Raw genomic sequence first — 21817 nt, forward strand, 5'->3', positions numbered from 1 at the left:
GAAAAGAAAATTCAGATTATTCAAAAGGCATGAACGATCGAAGACAGAGTACTTTCCCCTATAGTCGAAATAACTGTCTAGGCTATCTTTAAAACTTATTAGAATTTTGAAAAATCAATAGGTTTTGTATAATATTGTCTTTCCTGTGAGTTGAAGCAATAAAAATACAAAAACATAGTTTCTCATAGTTTTTAAACACTCTCTTAAAAACCCTTTATTTTAAGCCCTTGTTGTTAAAACTATTTAGAAAAGTTTATAAAGATAATCACATATTTGTTTAGGCGCATTTTGTTACAGTTTCTACGATGTTGTATGATTTTTTTCCTCAATTTAAAAATTTTAAAGTTATCTTAAATTTTTTTTATTTTTTTTTTCAATTAATCAATTATTTAATCAATCAATTAATTTATTTTTATTGTTCTCTGTTTGTACTTTTTCGATTTAGCAATGAATAAATGGAATGACAAGATTATTTTAATGCATAATTTCTCTCATACACAATTTAGAATAGTTATTAGTTGTAACACCGCTCTTTAATTAGTTTTAAATCTTTTTAAAAAATATTATCAGGTTTGGTTGTAGAGAAAATGCGATTTTGATTACTACTATTATCGTCTAAAATGTAAAAAAAATATAATTAATTGGAGGACAATTTTCTCAAAAACTATAATAACTGAGAAGCTCCCACTTGTAATGAATTAAAATGGTTGATTGTGTAATGATAAAAAACATCTAAATGGATTTCAAACATTGAACTATATATTGTATTGTGTGATATCCTAAAAATCTTTTGCGTTTATACTATTAAGTCGATATAATATTGGTTACACTCACTAATGGGGTTGCAAATTAACATTTTTATGTATGCTCGTAAAATATAATGCTTCACCATTGCACCACCCTGAATGTATAATTTTATCGCTTAAATATTTAGGTATTTTTATAGCTAATCTTAGGCCCTTACTTCATGGGATATTAAAGATAAATATATGCATCCTGTATCAGGTCAAGACCAATTATTTTGTAGACACTGCTAAAATTATTGCCCTATACTCAGGCACTCTAAAATATTCCTTTTTCTGGATGAGTCCTAAATTCAATATCTTTATATAGTACATCATCCAATATAGCCCCTATTTATTTAATATCTATTCAGAATGGGATACTAAAATCCAATTTTTTTTATATAAAATGCATGAAAAGTTTTAGTGGAATCCACTTACTGTGGTGAATACCCTTAAAAGCCCATTCACCTCATGGGAAACGTAAAAAAGCACAACATGTAAAAGCCATTGCTCAGAATAGTAAAATGGAAGATAAGTCGGGTAGAATATTCTGGTGAGCAAGCAAACCAACCCTGTGCTACTCGAAAGCGCGCGCTATAAGGGGTGAGTCAATGAGGTCATTGTACGAATGAAAAGGAAAGCTCATGGACTCTCTCCCCTTGTACACCGACGCGATTTTCCAATCACCGCTCCATCATACATTCTCCCCTTTTTCACATGAAACAATAAGGGCATTTCTTAGCACTTTTTACGACAATTGAGTAATGGGAACTTGTGCTGAAGGTATGATATGTAGGATTTGTAATTAAATTTCTGTTTTTTCCAGTCTTGTGCCAACACTGCAATAATATTTCGACCACCTTCATGTGTGGCTCCATTTGTTCAATACCCCATTCATCGACCCCATCGACAGCTGGGCAATCAGCATCTTCCCAGGGACTAATTATATGTTGTTCTGGCCAAGTTAAAATATGACCACATTGACCACTAACTTTTGCTACGTGATATTTCACAATCATTTTTGATACAATGTGTGGCTGGGTTCATTTTAGCAGTCACAGCCTTTCACACCGTTCCTACACCATTTCTTTGATCAATTCCCTTGGGACATAAGGATAAGTTACTTAAGTCTTTTTTCTTTTTGCTTTTTATTGCTCATACACCCAACATAGGGCCTGTTGGGTGCAATAATAAAACTGATGATCATTGTGCCAAGTTTTTCGGTCGAGGTGATACAAAAGGAAGAGTCTCAGGGATTTTTGTGAAAAAAGATGCTATATAACAGATATCAAAGTACAAAAGCCTGAAGGTTTTGGATGAGAAGCATATTGAAAGAATTTTTTCTTTCATCTTTAACTTTCAATTACCTTAGTGCCTTCAATTGAAAGGATCAATCTCAACAATTTTTCTTTAGTATCATCACATTCACTTCCTTTGAATGCCGATTCAACCGGCATTTTCTATATGTCAAGAAAGCCGTCACCCCCCTCTTGAAGTGAGAAAATGCACGAAATTCCTTCCTAAGAAGTCTGATAGTTCAGCGATGTTCTCAAAAGGTTATATCGTGGGGTTATTATTGTACAAAGGTGAAATTTTCTTTAAAAAATTTGTTAAAATGTGATGAAATTTTTCAATATTCGGAGAATGTGAAAACCACGCCGTTCACCTCGTTGTACTTTTGATGCTGAATACACTTTTCCCTATCCGGGGAAATGAACCCCACTGGCCATTCACGCGCGTTCTCCAGTGAAAATTTTCACACTTTTACACGACAATATCTCGCACAGAACACTATTTTTCACGGATTTTCGGTGGTAAGGTTAATTTTGGGAAATAAAAGATGAAAAATTCCGATTAAAATGTTATTAATTTTGCCTCCAAATCGGTCAGAAACAAAAATCTGGTGTGATGTACACAATTTAGATCCGAAAGAGAAACACAACATGGCGTCCTGAGGAAAAGCGGTGAAAGCGCGAACGGAATTATCGATCCAAAAACCGGGGTGGTGGAAGTTATTATGTTGTCAATGTGTTAGTGTCGAAGCGGGTGGAAGAAAAACCACCCCTCTCAAAAAAATCCATCATCCATGTTTCATGCAATCATTCTGTTTTTGGATGCCTGAAAATGCCTCATATAATAAAAGTCCTGATATCCATCACGTCAAAAGGTCGAATATATCTAATTTTTTTATTTAGAAAAAAAAAGCTGTTTAAGGATTTCTTATAGAAGATTAAAGTGAATAAGAGGGATGAGAATAAGAAGTCCATGAGATTTAATTGCGTATCACGAAATTTTGAATTACGTCTCATGGTCACTAGAGAGTGAATAATGCTAAGAATTGAAATGTTTGCCATAGAACTTGTCTGCGTATGTGTTCCGTATAGAGAGGAAATAACAAAAAGCAGAAGACGGAAAACCCCTCCACTATATATGCCTTTTTCCCATCTCTTATAATATGTGAAAAAGACAATTTTAACATGCGCACTGGATAAATCCTCCTGAATGAGCGTCACTTTCCCTCCAACCGAACCATCTATCGGCACGAATCTATGGAAAATTCATCGCACATTGATAGTTTTAACCTCCCTTTCGAGCGTCCAATGCGCACCATATTGATATGAGGGGGTGGACGCGACGTTAGGATATATTCCAGTACACTCCTCACTTAGCCCATGGGGTGGGAATCAGTGTTAGTGCTATTCACTGCTTCTGTATGAGTCTCAATGGCGTTACCTCGGATGGCAACAACCTCTTGGTGAAATTCAATGACCGTAGAAAGTAAAATTTCCCAACTCAGTGACGTACGTATAACTTAATTTTCATACTTACGCGAAAAGCGAAAGAGAAATAAATTAGAATTTTACGCTGAATAACATACCTAGTGCACTATAGAATTTTTGTACAGTTCATTTTAATGTACCACATGGTACATCTTAAAACTGAAAGTATGAAAAATATTTCCCGAACGAAAATGACACTTGATTCGTAGACTTTCATTTTAATACTTATTGGTTTTGAATAATTGAAAAAAGGATTGTCCTTTCGGGTTCCTTATGACAAAAAAATATTGCCCTTTCGGGTTCCTTATGAAAAGAGTAACAGAGTGCAAAATAACGGAATGTTCTAATCTTCAAATACTTTATTATAAGTCATATATGCTTTAAAATAGGAATAATACCGATTCAAATGTAGATCTGATGTACTGCTACTGCATAATAAATGGACTTTTTACACTCATATCATTCATATTCTAAGCCCTAACAAGTTGTACGGCCTTTATACGAGGTTTTGACTAGAGATTTAGCCCAATTATTGAATATCTCGAAATCCTAAATAATATAATAAGTAATTTTAGTTCTATTATAATCTAAATGCATCGTTTTGTCCTCAATATATAATATTTAATCAATTTTATTTATTCAACATACCGTTTGCACAAACTGGCAAATGTTCAAATGATCGACTCCTTCTTCGATAAACTTCAATCGAAATTTATCGAGAACTGCCGCATATCGCCTCACACAGTAATCCAACAGCTAAACTAGTTTTAGAAAGTTTAAATTCAGTTAATGATAGCGTTTAATAGCTCTATTCTAAATATTGATAATCTGACAAATATCATTCATTAAGTAAAAGTCACCTAAATCTATATTCTTCTGTTTTAAACCTCTGTTTAATATTTATAATTATATACTCTGAATTAAAGATATAGCAATTAAATTGAAATTGGAACACTTACTTAAATTGTCTGTATATTTAATAAAATAAAATATAAATAAATAAAATTAATTTTATTAGATGATCGGTCAGTAGATTAATTTTTTGATAATAAGAAACACGGATTTGACCTAGATCCTTCTCCTCCTTTATTATCCTCGGGCCAACAAGCTCCGAAACGTTGTCCTAGTAATAAAGGAGGAGAAGGATCTAGGTCAAATCCGTGTTTCTTATTATCAAAAAATTAATTTTATTTCATAAACCTTATTTTAGAATTCATAAAAGTAAAATATAGCTAAACATTAGACGTGAATCCCGTTAATGAGATGAGGGTTGATAATATTATATAAATATCTAAGGTTCTGGCAAAAGATTTCACTTTCGGTTCTTAGAATGCCCTATCATTCATAAATCGAATCATAAATCGAATTTCTTCGCACAACAACAAAAAAAAACAACTGAAAACAACACAATAATATTAACCGATTATTCGATGTACCGATGAACCGAAATAAAATCGATTATTCGAAATGTCGATTTTCAATCCAATGAATCTATTGATCCATTGATGAATTACATTGTGATACATCTTTTCAAAATGTTCATTTCAACTATTAATAACAATAATAATACTTTCAAAAGGATCAATTTCGGAAACCTTTTAATTCATCAGCGAATGGTGCTTTCAAATCAGCCAGCGAACTAAAACTAATCAAGGGAAGACTCTTACAACCAATTTCGTCACATCGATTTTTGTTTATTCTTGCTGACCGATACTCCTGGAACTGTGCATTATTCTGACGATCTTCTGTGATGAATATTCTTCAAAATACATATATAAATGTATCCGAAACACCACCCCCTCGTCATAGATAAAAGGCATTTCAGTGGCATTCTTGCCATTTTGATTACTGGAAGGCAACTGGTCTCTCACTCTTTGCAGAGTGTTTGTTCTATTTACTTTACTTTTTATGGTCAGCTCTCCTGGTAAAAATAAAAGGATCACAGAGGATCCTTTGAAAGTATCCTTGTTTCGACATTTATTTAACTCCGTAATAAACGAATAAAAGCAATTGAAAAGTTATTGGTGTTCGCTCGGATGAGAGAAATATGATGTGAGTAATAAGTTTGCGATAAAACATAATCTAACGTGATAAACATGCGTACAAAATTTCAAGAGACACTAGTGATCCCTTCAAAGGATCAAATATGATCCATCCTTTTAAAAAGGATCAAATATGATTCAATTTGATTCTTTCATTTTTACCAGTGATCAAATTAAGGAAACTTTGCAACTATCCTTCTTAATTGGATTCTTAATTGGATCATTGAAGTTATTTTTTAATTAGTAAAAGCAAAGGTGTGCAAGAACCACAAGAACCGTTTGAAACCGAACAAACGTCAAATAAAACGTGTACATCAATGGTCAAACGCTATCTGAACAAACTTATTTTGACGTTTATTCGGATTCAACGGTTCTTGCACACCTCGGAATAAAAGTATCGTTTTGGGCCATGGTTCCTTTGAAAGAATCCCCAGTGAAACTTTAACTGGTTTGTGGTCCATTATGGGTCCTACACTGAGAGAAATCCGAAAAAGTTAAAATAACATTCCGGAAATGTTAATTTTACCCTGCAGTATTGATCCGAAATCGGTGTAAATATTACCCTTTTTAGGTGTATTAGGGATTAAATTAACTCTTTTTCATGTTAATTTTACACTTAGAAAAGTGTAAAATTAACATTAAAAAATGTTGATATATTTTTACACCTAAAAAGTGTTGAAGTTATGAGGAAAAAAAAGTTAATCGCACCCTCTTTTTTTTCTCAGTGTATATAAATCCTTAGTTGATATCTGTTATTATTTATCCTTTACTTCACTACATCGGACATCTATGGAGAACTACATCAATGGTATATGCCATTTTCTTTCTAATAATTCCTATATTCATTATAAAGGATAGCATGAAGGAAAATATCTTTTTGTAAGTGTCTAAATCTTGGTTTTTACAATTGAAAGGTATTGCTGTGACTAATTTCATACATACATTGAATTTTCTGTAAAAAATAATTATACATTATCATGATTAGAGATTATTAGAAATCTTTTAATTCCTGTTTTAAAACAGTTACATAAAAATTAAATACTTTGTAATTTAATGATGCACTCACACCAATTTGTTACAAATTCTTTTAACGTTGACAGTAGGGGATAATTAATTTAATAACTTTAAGATAACTTAGTAGCTCCACACCTCTAAATTTGCCGAAATTTTAGCCACAATGCAATTAAATTGAATATAAAGAGCAATGAAAAAGATAATATAAAGTTTTGGGGTATATTTTTGGACAAAATGAAGAGCATTCTGCCGTGATCAATGCCCATTTTTAATTGTAAACATGACCACATTAAAAATCTGATGACCATCTGAATGGAAATGCTGAATCAAATTGGTTGCAGTGGCCATGTGAAACATACATTCTCACGCAAATTCACTATTTAAGCCTAATGAAGACAAATTTTCAATTGAAAATTATGTCTGATGTACTCCAATTTACTGGGGCGCTTTAGCGATATAAGAAGCCAAATTTTTTCCAAGCACGCAGGAATGTTCGAACGTTGGGGAATTTAATTTGAACAAACCGTAAATCCCTCGAGGGTGAGGAAGTGTTCTTGCCAATTCTTGCAATATATTTATTAGTTTCCACTGGACTTTGAGGAAAGTGCTATTTTATTGATTCCTGGATCGAATGCGCTGAACAATATTTGGGCTGTCCTGTAGCTTGACAGGTCATGAGAATTTCATCGGAATCAGGAAGACACGTTATGCCAGTTGAATGCTTTTATTATCTCATTTTCAGATTGCATGTACGTACAAATTACCGAAAGTGATCTTTTAATTTTCCTCATTACCCAATTTGCTCATTACATTAAGTTTTTCTTGCTTTTTTTTTTAAAAGACATCCCGCAGAGGTAAAATTACTGGTTCTGTAAATTGAATTATTATCTGACGAAAAAGAAATGAAGCAAAAAAAAGCGTTCAATTCTCCAAGAAAAAGAGAAATGCAAAAAATTACTGTATCATTGGGTGCAATTGTAAAAACAAATAAAAAGAAATATTATCAATCAATCTCCGCAAATGTTTAAAGCAGCACCATCAGTGACCCTTCTTCCAATCCTGGGCACGAGTTGCGAAAGACATTGGGCTAATATCTGGTGGTCAAGCATTACTCAAGAGTCGAGCGCACGCGAATTGCTCTTGGATTGCTCGCGTCCCTCTTGGCCAAAGTGCGTAAGTGTTGGTCATCAAGTGCACTTATTTACATTGCACATTTTCTCTGCAATGCATATGTGCAGTGTTTAATGTTGAAGGAATGTTTTTTTTTCTTAACCTGGAGCCCTTCTTTGCTCAGGTCACTCGCTGTCGAACTAACACAATACACTAAATGCCCATACCTTTTGCATACATTGATGCACATGCACTTTAATGCAACTATGCAATTGCAGAGAGTGCACCAATGCACACCTTTTGCCGTCGAGGATGCGTACAATGAGTCTGTGCATGACAAAATTCTAAAGAGGTGTGTGGAAAAGCTTCAGATGATATACTACAGGTACACATGTATGTCTCTTCCGATATCGCACTTGTGAAAATGTAATGGTATGGCGACATATATAATATAGACCAATTTTTAAGTCCTACATCCAACTTTCTACTCTGACAAGAACATTTTACAAAAGTTAAGTTTGCAAGGGCTTGTTGAAAATAATTCAATTTTTTTATATGCAATGGAAAATTAAAAAAAAAAAAAAAACTTAATGGAGAAGATGTTATTCGTTTGTTTGTTTTATTAACAAACTTTTAACATAACTTTATAAACAAATAACGAGAAGATTTTGAAGCCTGTCCCAGGAATAAGCACATCGGGATTGGTACCATAGGCATGAGCCTTATTATAATTAGTAACATTACATTAAAATTTTGTTATTTTTCAAATATCCGAAATGAATTTCAGTTTATGATTATTAACTTGACTATATATGTATTTTTTTGTCCAAACAGAACTTCACTATTGATGTTGTTTGTGTCAGTATACAAACTTTCTGCGGCCAGAACTGTATTTTTTCGACATAAGGTAATTATTTAAACATAAATTTTCTATTTATTAGAAAAAAACGTCATAAAAGTAAAAAGTTTGGTTTTCAGAAGTGATTCTATTATTTTGGCCACACTGTAGGGGGAAGTGGGGCACCTTTGAAATTGGGATTTTTCACTTATTTTTAAATAAAATTGAGCCTTATTGTGATATAATTTAGTTGCACAAACAGATTAAGAAGCTAAATTATATCACGATGAGGCTCAATTTTATTTAAAAATAGGTGAAAATCCAAATTTCAAAGGTGCCTCACTTCCCCCTATGTTGAAAAATGGTCCCCGGGGGATAAAAGGTAGCAATTTTAGGGAGGGGGTGGACTCGAAAAAATCGAGAGATTATATATCGCTCCTTAGAAATTGCAAGGGGCCAACTAATTTTCGGCCATTTTTCAGGAGACAGCATGAAAGATTCAACTTTGTCTAAATAAGTAACTCAATTTAATGACTGAACAAAAACAATTTATTTCTTTTCTATTTTTATGAGCACTAATATAAACATCGAAACTTTTATATTTTTACCTTTCAAAATATGTTTTTTAATGAGTTAGCTCCTTTTCGTTCTAAATGATGTGCAAATTTTGCTGAAATTAAAATGACAAGGGATCAACTTGCTTGAGTTAGTCTCCTGTTTCACAAAAATTTGAACGATGAATATATTTTGTGCCCCTTTACTGCAAACAAAATTATGCAAGTAATCAAAAAGATTAAAATTCTGAAAAACTTTTCTAATAACGAAATTTAATGACTTATATCATTTTAAAATTCATCAAATTGTCTTTCTAAGTACATTAGAATCTCAAAATCGCAAAAAAGTGAGTTGACCCCTTGTAATTTCCAATGAGCGATATACTCTCTCGATTTTGTGGAGTTCAAGCAAAAAAGTCTTTAAAAAAATGATATATGACGAAAAGTTCTTAGGAATTTGACGTTTAATGTTTCTGCTATAATTTTTTTTCTTCTTTACAGCAACTAAAAGAAAGCAATAATTTTTTTTTCACTTTTGTGAGAAGAATGCAACAATTCAACACTGTTTTTTCTTAAAGATATTCATAGAGGAACTCTTTGAATATCAATTTCTTATGTCATTTAAGAGAAAATTTAGAACAACCTTTAATTATAACAAGCATTGCCTGAGTAAGATTCTGAAAAAAACTTAATTACAGTCTGGTAAAACAAACACATAACTGTAAATATAAATAGCCAGTATGCTGAAAATTTAAATAAATTGATTGTTTTGATAATGGTAATTTAATTTTTTGATGTTGGTTTTCATTAGAATTTTCAAAAATATTAAGATATTAATGGAAAAAATGAATGGGAATACATCCACATACCACAAACATACCCTTATAATTCAGTTGAGTTTAATTAATTTTGCAAATAATGCTCCCTAACAAACAAAAAATCGACTAAACTCTATTAAAACTAAATCTACCAAAGCCTGGTCAAATTAACCGGTTTAAAATTTTAAAAAATTAACACATATTTAAACAGTACAATTTCATTATTAAACTTTATGAATTTCTTAAAATATGCGTGTAATATTTTTTCTTGTGTTTAAATTTAATTTTTTTCTTTTTTTCCAAGAAAAATTTGTTGAGTATCCTACCCTATACCGTTGTCTGTTATTTAACCGAGCGCGCTAGGAAAAACAACCTAAAACAGTCGGTAGTTTTAGTGTTAAATGATTTAGCCGGTACACTTTCATAAGTGCGATATTGGACACAATTTCATATGCGTTTCCTTCTTTTCGTTCGGCATAAGCACTCACACGCGAATGTATTTGGATGTCCGGGTACTGGTCAGTCTGGTGCCCAGTATGTGCTTTTAGCAATATTACTTGGGAAAGAGGGTGAGGTGGAAAGTTTTTGGGCAAAGGAACGTGTGGTGTAATGTTAAATGCAGAAGAGCGCGTGATTGGTGTTCGGAACATGTGATCAGCGCGCGCGTGCATTTTCAAGATCAATTACTGCAATTACACTTGTGATCTCTAATCGATGACAATTATACAAGTTGATGCTATAATTTTGACCATTTGACACACACTGACTATACCAATCAATTGCCATTTCTTTCACTCAAATTATCCCACACCATCTATATATTCATTAGATCCGGGAAAAATCATGAAACATTGCGAGAAACTGCAATTTTAAAAATTTGTGAGAATAACTCTATATATTTTTGGAAAAATCAAGTAATTATCGTAATAATTGCTATAAATTTTCTATTATTGAGAATTTATTTCACACCTTATTATTCCGAGTAACCCAACTTCCCAACATCCCCAACAACATACCAAACACGTTAAGTAGAACATTTTCTTAAGAAACCAGTAATGCGACGTAAAAAATCAAATTTTTACTGTATAATGAAAATATTGTTATCAGTTTTTCAGTTCAGGAAGAACTTTTTGGTGTGTATATGTGTATGACAATGTTTCCTATCTTGAGTTAAAAGGACAAATCCTATACTTGTTGCTAATTAATGATTCTAGAAAGGATTGTAAATAAAGATTGTTTTAACTGTGTTATCACACTTGCACATTAAAATTTTAATATGATTCACGTTAATTGTCGCTGGTGAGAGTCCAAATGTGTAATTTGTGTTTTTGAATCATTTTGTATTCAAAATTTGATCTATTTGTTGATAAAAAGGTAGACTTGGCCCACAAAATTTAATATAAATTGATTTATAGCATTAATGCGAAAAATTAATGCGATTTTCTCTTTAATTTTTTAATGTGAAAAATATTCATGCTTTAGGTAAATTTAAACTTATTTTTGCAGGCCAAGTCCACTTCTTTATCAATAAATAGAAAAACCCCAAATATTAAGTGACTCAAAGAGACAAATAACATATTTGGACGCTCACAATTGACAATTAAAGTGAATCACATTAAAATTTTAATGTGCAAGTGTGATAACGCCGTAAGTCCTCACAAATTTAGGGGGAGGCTTTGATCGTTCGCACATACGCTACCTTCAGACACTTCATATTTCTCCCATATTCCTTTATGAATCTCACATATGGCTATATATTGTAATAGCTAACCTTAAATCCCATCTTTCCTGAAAAAAATGAGAGTCTAATCCTTTTTTCCTAGTTTCAGGAAGCAAAAAATAAAAACAGATCCAAAACTGTAATTTTGCTGTGCAATATTTCATACGATTGTGCAGAATTAATATCACTTTTCTGAAAAACTACTATCACAGAGGGTTGAAGGGTTATTAGGAATCAGATTTATGTAAAAATCTTTTAGGCTGAACAGGTACTTTTTGTGGGTGGAACAAAATTCACAAACTTGACTCAGATTCATCGATCGCACATAGAAGACATGGCTTCTCTCACATTTTCCAAGAAACTTCATTTTAGATGCGATCCCTCATATTCACATCTATTGTAATCTACCGATTTGATCCACCACTAAAGAGGAAAACTTAAAAATCGTAAAGTTGATAAACAAGAAGTAATTTGACTCAAATAGGCTGCAGTAGAGTAATTATTAAGCAATTTTGCATTTCTTTGATATAAAAATATTTTTCAAGCTTGCACAAACTGAATGTGCAATGAAAGAATCACATCTGCAATAAGCTCATACAGTTTACAACTGGTTTTTGACAATCTTTGACATAACCTCACTTTTGTGTTGTTTTTCAAATCAAACAAAAAAAATTGTCCGTGAGAAGCTGTTTTGTGAAAATTTTAGCCTGTTCACCTGCTGAAGCTCAATATCTGTGCTAAATCCCGATTCCTGCAGCTGCAGGAACAGAGAAATCTTCAATGATGCGCATTCAAACGTTTTTGTGCATATCCGGCTTCGCGGAGGAATGGTGGAATCCTGTGTGGTCTTCTCGCTTGCAGAGTTTTAGTCAATTTTTAGCTTTAAAAACTTATTGATTCGTGTAAATTTGGTGATATTTGGACATTTCAAGAAAGTATTCATCAGATTTAACCGTTTCCGGAGTGAAATTCTCGTAGAATCAAGCTAAAAAATGGTTTTTAGTGTCAATAAAACATCTCTCAGAAAAGTTCCAAAAAAGTGATATTAAAATGTTTTATTCCTTATAAAAATGGTTTAATCAAGTAGATTAGAGTTCCCTTTAAACAATGATGTGCAACTTTTAGTGTCCGGTGCAAAATTTACGGTGAAAATGGGGTGTTCAATGATGGCGTGAATCGTGTGCGAAAATAGAAACTTGATTCATCTATCGGACAAATCGTCATTAAATTTTCATTTTCCTCTGGAGGAAAATCTAAGGATTTCCTGGGATTTTGTGTGGAGGGATTATGAACCTTATAAGTAAGACATTTTTTTGGCATAGTTGGAGAATTCATACGGTTTGCATGGTAGTCAGAAAAAATCACTGAACTTGAGCATCATTTTTGTGTGCGAAAGTTCAAAGCCTCCCCCTACTTGCATTAAAGATGCTCGAATTACATTTATTGAGCTTCAATATACTTTAATTCCACAGAGATTGACAGAGACAACGTCTCTTCTGTATAAAAAAAGGGGAGGCAAAAAGGCCCAGGCTTTGCGAAGTGCTCGAACTCGTGAGTTAGTTTATACCCCAAAAATACTATTGGATCATTTATCGTATACCGGTTCTCAACCGTTTTGAACGGATTCATAAATCACTCAAGAGTTCATACAAAATAATTTTAAATTGATTTTCGGACGAAAATTACTTATCGGTTTATAACCGGTTCATTACCGGTTCACCATCGATTTGAACCGATTCATAAATTACTCAAAATATTGCCCAAAACGTCACGAGTAATATATTTGAATTTCGTATAAAATTTAGTTATCGATTATGAACCGGTTCATTAGACACAGAATGACGCCAAAAAAAAGTCGAAACTTCAGATTTCCAAAATTCTACCAATACAACTCCTTAGAGGAGGTAAGGAGTTGAAATATATAGGGGGAGTGGGCCACCTTTGAAATTGTGATTTTTCACTAATTTTTAAACAAAATTGAGCCTTATCGTGTTAATTTAGCTTCACAAACAGATTGAGAAGCTAAATTACGTTATGATATGACTCAGTTCCACTTATACATACACTGAGAAAAAATTAATTTTAACACTTTTTAGGTGTAAAAATATATCAACATTTTTTAATGTTAATTTTACACCTCTTTAAGGGTAAAATTAACATGAAAAAGGGTAACTTTAACCCCTAATACACCTAAAAAGGGTAATATTTACACCGATTTCGGATCAATAATGCAAGGTAAAATTAACATTTCTGGAACGTTATTTTAACTTTTTCGGATTTCTCACAGTGTAGGTGAAAAATCCCAATTTCAAAGGTGCCCCAATTTCAAAAGTCCCCGCTTTTCCCTGTATACAGTAGACTCTCGCTCAATCGGCTCTTTTTCAATCGGGCGAAAAATGTTATTGACAATTTTCACGTTTAATTATAAAGCTAATTTGCTCAAATTCTCTGCAGTTCTTACTATTTTATCGTGATTCTTTATAAATGAGCGCTTTTTTTGGAATTTACAAAGGCTTTGACGCCCAAATCTATCGATAAACCGGATGGAATTTCGCCCCAAATGCCCATTTGAGAGAGAGTCTACTGTAACTCAAAATTGAAGGATTGCAATATACTACTCTCTCTCTCTGTAGTTCGAGCAATGAAAAAAACTATAATATATTCTCTTCCTAATCGTAAGGTTAAAGCTAAAGTACTACAAGGCAGAAGGAATGGAGTTTGGTGCTATGCAATATTTCATAAAACACTTAAAACCATTTACATTTCCTTTTATAACTTTGCAATCTCATTGAATTTTCATTAAGCAAATACATTGTATATGTACTGTCAATACATTGAAAAGAATAGCATAAGAGTGTCTGAAAGAGAGATTGCTTCTCAAATATCATATCTCGATCATATTACAGAATAATTTCATTCCGCAATTGGTGGAAAAGATTAATGACCCTCAATCAATATGGCTAAACTGTTATTTTTCTCTGTGAAGTTTGGCGAATTCTATGCTTTGTACACAGATGAAAAAGAAGAAATATTATTTATATTGTAAAGTCAGGCCTTCAAACTCATCTGCACGCAATGTCAGGATACACTTACCAAAAAAAAAATTAATAACACTTTTGCCAAGTTGTGTGGCTTGAAATATTTGATCAGGGAAAATTAGGAAGGCACTTTTTGGCAAACGGTGAGGAGCAAATTAAAATTCAACACTTTAATTGTATATTGCATTAAATATCATTTTTCTGTGTATACAATCACCTCTTTGCAGTAAGACTGGAGTGCATCCACCGCTCTATTGGTCAACATTGTATGTAGTTCTCTTTGCATTTGACCATATCATGATCCCAAAAAGTCAAATCCACTATAAGAATTTATCTTGTCGGTGCGAAAGAGACAAGCAATTGCAGTGAATGCTTCTTCACTTCATTTTTGATTCTAATTGGTTTTGGTTGAAACGAGCGCAGATGCAACTTTTGGGGCGCGTGCACTTTTTGAGATATACAAAAGAAATGAATAAATACAGATGGAAGGAGCACCCAGCATAAAAAAAGAAAACTGCATACAACCTTTCGCATTCAGAAACCGAGCACAGTTTTGAGCTTTTGCACACAAGACACTCAGATTCGGTGGCATCACTCCTCAGAAGGCACAAAAGGAAAGAAAGAAAAGAAAGGAGAGGCATCCGCAAAAAGAAGAGAGCATCGTAAAGGTAAGGAGCACAAAAAAGGTTTAAATAAAAAAAAACTATGGCGAAGGAAAATTCGCAAAGTGCTCGCAATCAACAAATAAGTTTAATTAGCGATTTATTATTGGTTATCTAAGATCGTTCTATTAGAAATTTCAAAACGTTTCGAATGAATCCTTTATTGATCGTATCGGTCAAGAAACAAGCCATCTATAAAGGTTAAATTTTAAATTTAGAAATGTCAAAATGGAGAATTTTATCATAGGAATATTATCTCTTCCAACAACACTTCCTGTATAATTGTAAAGTAATTACTCGACACGTGTAATTTTAGACAATGATAGATAAAATTCACCTGATGATAATGTTCACCTAGCCTACTCACGTAACGTATTCTAAAACGAAAGATATATTTGGAGGAGTTTTCGAAATTAACCAAACGAGAATTGTTTTGGAAGGGCAATTTTGAAGAGAAAAACTTTAAAAAGGATAGAAAACAGTAACATATTAAAAGAATAACCATTTATAGATACTCACACAATACGAAATACGAAAAGTCAGACATTTTTCCAAAACCTATTTGATATGTCTCAATATCATAATATGAATTAACGGTCAATTCAAATACTTTAGTTTTGTTAAGTTGGCAATATTGTTTTTTGATACTGTTGATAGGTTTAAGTTGTCAAAATAAAAGTACGTCTGAAGGAGTGCGCGTGGTTTTAACTCGGCTACCAAGAACTCCCAGAAATCTAGGGAATCATCAACCCTCAGACGTATCACTATTAAGGGATGAAGAGTCAAAAATATATGAGTAACTTAAAATCGGTGGATTATATATAAAGTTCTCTTTTCTGAGTTGGAGCAATAAAATTCAGTGAGAAATATATGATGAGATAAAAGGTAAATTGCTTACTCGGAAGATGATAACGACAATTGCGATGAAGCCTTCATGGAATGTGCTACTTGGTCATGAATTTTATATCTTGTCCCCGCGGAATCCTCTTTGAGTATGTGATGAATGCACTTATTGGGCAACAAATAATACATACACCTTGTTGCGCCACTTATGATTACTTTTGAAAAGTTAAATGCGATAATATATCAAAATGTACAACATGGGACACAATTATAATTTTCTTCAGCACCCAGCACCGCACAACAAATTAACAGAAAAGGAAATTGTACAGAATTTCACGAGTATGGAATAAAAGAAAACATACTGCATGGAGTGACATTTCTTTTGCACTTTACATGAAATTATCAAATTAAATGCAATCTTATTAAACGCGACAAATGCAACTGAGCAGCAACTTCTGAACTTTTCTGAAGCTCAACTGTTAACTAATTGCAATCTGTCTTACTCTGTTACAAGGACAAGGTGATTTTTTTTATCGTAGTAAATATTTTGTTTCTTCTCGCCTGATCTTATGATTGATTTAATATTCTACATACAATGTAAATTTTTTTGTATCTTTCAATATTAAAATTTAAAACCAGTTATCCTTTGCCACTGCACTTTTGTACCGCTCTGTAGTAAATATAACAAGGATTATTTATAAATCAAGTTATAACTTTTATGATAAACGCTGTATTTCTTTTTTTTCCTTTTTAGATGAAGGACTTTTAATTATAAAAATTTAAAATTAAAGACACATATTCAAAGGTTATTGCAATTGAAAGACAACTTTAAACCACAAAGCTTTATTAAAGTTTTATCAAATTGAAAATTTAACAAAGTCCTGAACAAATTACAAGTTTTTCCTAATGACAAGTTTTTCCTTTAATTAAGTCAAGAAGCATTATTTCTTAATATCGTCTTGTAGTATTGTCTAAAAAAGACGTTATAGAACCAAACAACGCATTATGGAACTCTTATGCCCTAGACACACTTACAACTTAAGTCTAAAGACAGCTTAACGTAATTACAATCAAAATAATGATTTGACTAAATTCCTATCAGTTTCCTACTAACTAAACCGTTTCTCGCCTTAACCCGAGAACCGGATTAGTCAGAAACTGTTGGAAATATAATCTGCGGTCATAATTTTGACTATAATTACATTAAAATATCTATTGGCTTAAGTCGTAAGTGAGTCTAGAGCATAACCAAGAGAATTATAGCGCTCTTGCTTCCGCTCCTGAGTTTGCTAAAAGTAAAGTGACGCACTCTTAAGGGGTTTAAAAATTTTTAAAGGACTTTCAACATAAAATTCTCATTATAAGACCTTTAAAAGACCAGTCAAAGTCTTGGTAGTACTCAGGCTGATCCTAAACAAAAAAATTTAGCGGTATAAATTTTATATTGAAGGCGTACCATCATAGATTAGAATTTTCTTAGCTTTACTTGATTATTAACCGCTAAATTTTACGTGCTGAATATTCTTGAGGATCAGCCTGAGTCCATTAGGTTACGGATTTTTTTTTCAAGTGCAGTGGACATCACATGCAATATTTTAGGGAGAATAGGGTGGGGAGCAGGGACAGGTTATTCGTTCCATTCCCCAAATCGCAATTGTTCAAGAGGTCTCTAAACTACCTTCTACCTCTAGTAATTAATAATGCCACAAAATTGATCTGTCCATTTGTTGGTGGGAGGGTTAAAGCCTGGCTTTTCTCGGCTGATCTTGGATTGATTGAGCAGATGCTCACATCCGTCTATGTGTATACTACGGGAAGGTTGGCTCATTCACCTTGGGGTACCCCTTGATATTCTCTGCTTGCTGACACTCTCTCGCCTATCGTCCTGGACATTTCTTGGTGCGCCTTATGTACGGGGTCTGTTACCTTGGACAGTTTTGTTATGTCCCAGTGCGATGAGTATGGTCATGTTCCTAAGCTGAGGTGGTTTCTTCCCCGGCTTCACTGGGTTCTTTCCCCTAATTGTGAAGTTTGGGCATGTGATTCCCTTTTCGGGGGTGACTTGGCTCCGGGGTACTACTGATGGGGTGTCTGGGGGGTGGATTTGGGTGGGTGTCATGTTTGCTGAGGGGTCTTTGGAGGTTTTTCGCCTTTGGGCTTGGTCTCACTTTCCCGTATCTTAATCTAAGCTTAGTCTTCTGTATGTTACTTATTATTAGCTATTGTGCTTTTCGTGCACTTTACGTGGGTGGGTGCTGTTTCGCGAATGTATTTTGTGAGCTTCTGATTTAATCCACACCTCATATTTGTTTCCTTTGATATTCTGTTTATCGTATAACTTATTTATTTATTTATTACTTACTATATTTATATTTAAAATACCTTTTTGTTATTTCTTTAAACTTTATTTATTATATTAAATGCCATACGGCTGTACCAGCCTGGCCTTTGTCTCTTGCTTGACATTTCCCATTCCAAAAGATACCATTTATGTATGAAATTATTGTAAAAACGACTTATACAACCTGTGAAGGAGTTTTCCATCGTTTTCACTCTGGAGGTTGGTCACCAACGCTAAGACGTCAATGGACGCATGGGAGGTGGGAAATATGAAATGCAAGATGAAAATAAATACAATACAATTTAGGGCATAAAATTTGTAATCAAAATATAATAAAGCATATGAAAGGACTTCTAATAAGCTTTGAGTTTAAATCCGATTTCTTTGAAATTACTGAAAAATATTCCGGACATGTACTATTAAATCTGTGGAATCCCTTATATAGCGCTTAAAAATATACCAACATAACCTGATCTTACGCAGGTATTACATAAGTTTTACTTTGTTAACGTAAAAAGCTTTAGTTCGGTAAAGTAATACAGAGAAATATCCCGTTTCTTTGTTCTTTCAATTTTTTTCGGGTATAACATTTAAATTTCATCTATACCATCAACCTTTCTGTTACAATACAACTTTTTCCGAGAAAGAGATAAGAGATAAGTTGAAAGATTATTACATAAAATTTATAACATATTAGGATTTCTTTTTATTCTTACGCAAAATATTAAATAAGAAATTTGAGGTTCAAAAATTATTGCAATTTTTAAATATTAATTCAAACGATTCTCGAATAGCTCTTACAGTATAAGGAAGAATGCCTATCGTTTTGTTTACTTTTTTGTTTCTTAACAGACCAGTCTGAAGTACATCTGCTAGAATCGGTCTTCAATGTCTTTTCCCTTGATCATACACTAAGGTGCAATCAATTGGATCCCTACGCTCCGTCTTTAAAACCATTGCACCCACAATGCTATATGTATGTGCTCTGTCTGTACCGAGAAAAATTTGAAATTCTTAGACAACCCCTGTTCAACAGGAAACTCACGAATATGGAAAAAGAGAAGCGCGACCCATGAATTTGGAAGTATAACAATTTCGACGAGGTAAATTTATTCGTCCCAAAATGAGGAATTCGTGTGGCGAATTCAAGTTCAACAAACTTCACCCTCTCCTTTTGCAATATTTACATAAATGGCCAAATTTTTTTTTAAATTTTTTTCGCCACTATGTATCTCCATTATATGCAAAAGTGTTTCACGCTTCTGCTACATTGTAGAATATATTTCTTAATCCGTTTTTTTTTCTATTCTCGATTTGATTAAATGTCTTTATCCAATTTGGCGCTTACATTTGGTAAAGGTGAATGGATGTGAGATTAAGGAAATTGACTTAAGTAGGGGGTCAGGTCATAATAAGTACATGACAAAATATTATTTATTGCATTGGGTGGAGGAAAATTTTCGTGAAAATGATCTCTTTGACGGATATTAATGCATTCGGGGAAGTAGACTACCCTCGTTTACCCGCAATCCGCCTAATTAGCTGAAGAGAAAAGAGGAGCACGCGACAATGTGCGCGCCGAAGAAGTGGCATCTGGTCGATCGTCCCGTCCCCAAAACATTACCCATCAGTTCATTCTGGCGCAGTTATCTGTTCGATGACCTGACGAAGACGGAACCACCATTGACTTACCATCGAGGGCTTCCATCGGCCCTGTCTCACATTTTCGGCACTCGCGAGCCTAACTTCGCAACCCTGTCTTCCACCAAAAAGCATTAATGAGCAATAACCAATTAGTTTTAATTGTACATCAATTAAGGAGCTTTGAAAAAAGGCATCTTCTTCAAACGGTCATTTAAATATCTTTTAGCTTTTTCATAACGAGCCAGAATTTTTAAATTTTTCACAAATTATTTTAGTGAATTCCACACTAAAAATTTTGGCCAGTGTATCTCCTTCTACACTATACCTAAGTAAGATTTTACACTCATAACACATTCAATTTAAATAATTTCCCTTGTAATATCGAAGTAAATTGCAAAAAGAACAGATGTTGCACAAGTTGTGCATTTGACGGTGGGCAAAAGAAAGGGAATAAGAGATTGGGATAGAGAGGGCTCTTTAGAACTTCATGAAGCAAATTCAGAAATAAAAGTATTCAAAAATGCCCATCTAATGTCTAATAAAATGCAAGACATTGCAACATGAGCCAAACAATATCAACGATGCAATATTCAATAGCAAAGGAAACATGGAGCAAAGTAAAAAGGAAACTATCCAACAATTTTTTCGGCTCTTCAACTCTTCTGGTCAGAATATAAAAGCGTCAGCTGCAAATTTTATTTGTTGTTATTAAAACGGACACAATTATAGCAAACAAAATTGAATTAAAAAAAAAAGAAGAGAGAAGAAGAAGAAAGAAAGGAGGAAGATTCGTACTAAATATAATAAAATGGCATAATAAAAACTTTCAAACATAAATTGGATGAAGAGCAACAATAAAATTCACGGTATGGCCAATAGAAATATTGAAATAAAATGTCTCGAAAGGAATTGAGAACTCCAGACCCAGACTCAACCCTTAAACTGCCTCTGGCCTCATTTATAATCGGGAAGACAAACAGTGGCTGTTTCTCACACTATTTTTTAACTAAAGGATTTATAGGATTTTTTTATCCTGTTTGCAAATTACTTAAAGGGAGATGTCGATGAAGATGATTTTATTGCTATAATTCCAAAAAAGAATGCAAAATCCCTGGACTTTGATAAACTGAGGCAGTTTCTTAAAAGCAAACCATTTTAATCAACTATTTTACTGATGGTCGCTTCCAAAAAAATTTTCCAAAAATTATTTGTATAATTACTTTTCTTTTTTCTTAAATTCAATCCTTCTCAGGAATTCTTAATATTTTACCAAATAAAATATAATTTTATACCTAGAATCTATGCAAACCTGTTTCTCGTCTTTATATTTTTAAAAGATCGGTTATGGTAGTCAGAAATTAATTATTATTGAAGTTGAAAGTGAAAGGTGATAAAGATTCCTCAAACTTTCTAGAATACACAAAGTTTATGAAATCATCACCAGAGAACTGTACGTACACATAGGGTTTAGTTTCTGAAATTTATTAAAACTTAAAACTTTTAGAACTATTGCGTATTGTACATCGAAGTACCATAATTGAAATGGCCTTTTTATTGATCTATGATAATAATTATATACCTAGAACTAGAAGAATTCTAAGACAGTCGTGAATATGCTGAAAAATTCT

General features: G+C 33.0%; 1 protein-coding gene across 4 annotated transcripts in view; it reads right to left on the minus strand.

The window, feature by feature from the left end:
* LOC129804912 (insulin-like growth factor 2 mRNA-binding protein 1) overlaps positions 1-21817 on the minus strand; it is a 90424-nt gene that overhangs the window by 60110 nt on the left and 8497 nt on the right. For 2 of the 4 annotated variants that reach the window (XM_055852721.1, XM_055852687.1), the window contains exon 1: positions 2153-2738. The exons of the other annotated variants lie outside the window; for them this stretch is intronic. The gene's annotated coding sequence lies outside the window, so the exon portion shown is untranslated. Of the gene's footprint in view, positions 1-2152; positions 2739-21817 lie in introns of those variants that run through there. 4 annotated transcript variants of the gene reach the window in all.

This window comes from Phlebotomus papatasi, chromosome 1, assembly GCF_024763615.1.
Source record: "Phlebotomus papatasi isolate M1 chromosome 1, Ppap_2.1, whole genome shotgun sequence".
In the NCBI taxonomy this organism is placed as follows: domain Eukaryota; kingdom Metazoa; phylum Arthropoda; class Insecta; order Diptera; family Psychodidae; genus Phlebotomus; species Phlebotomus papatasi.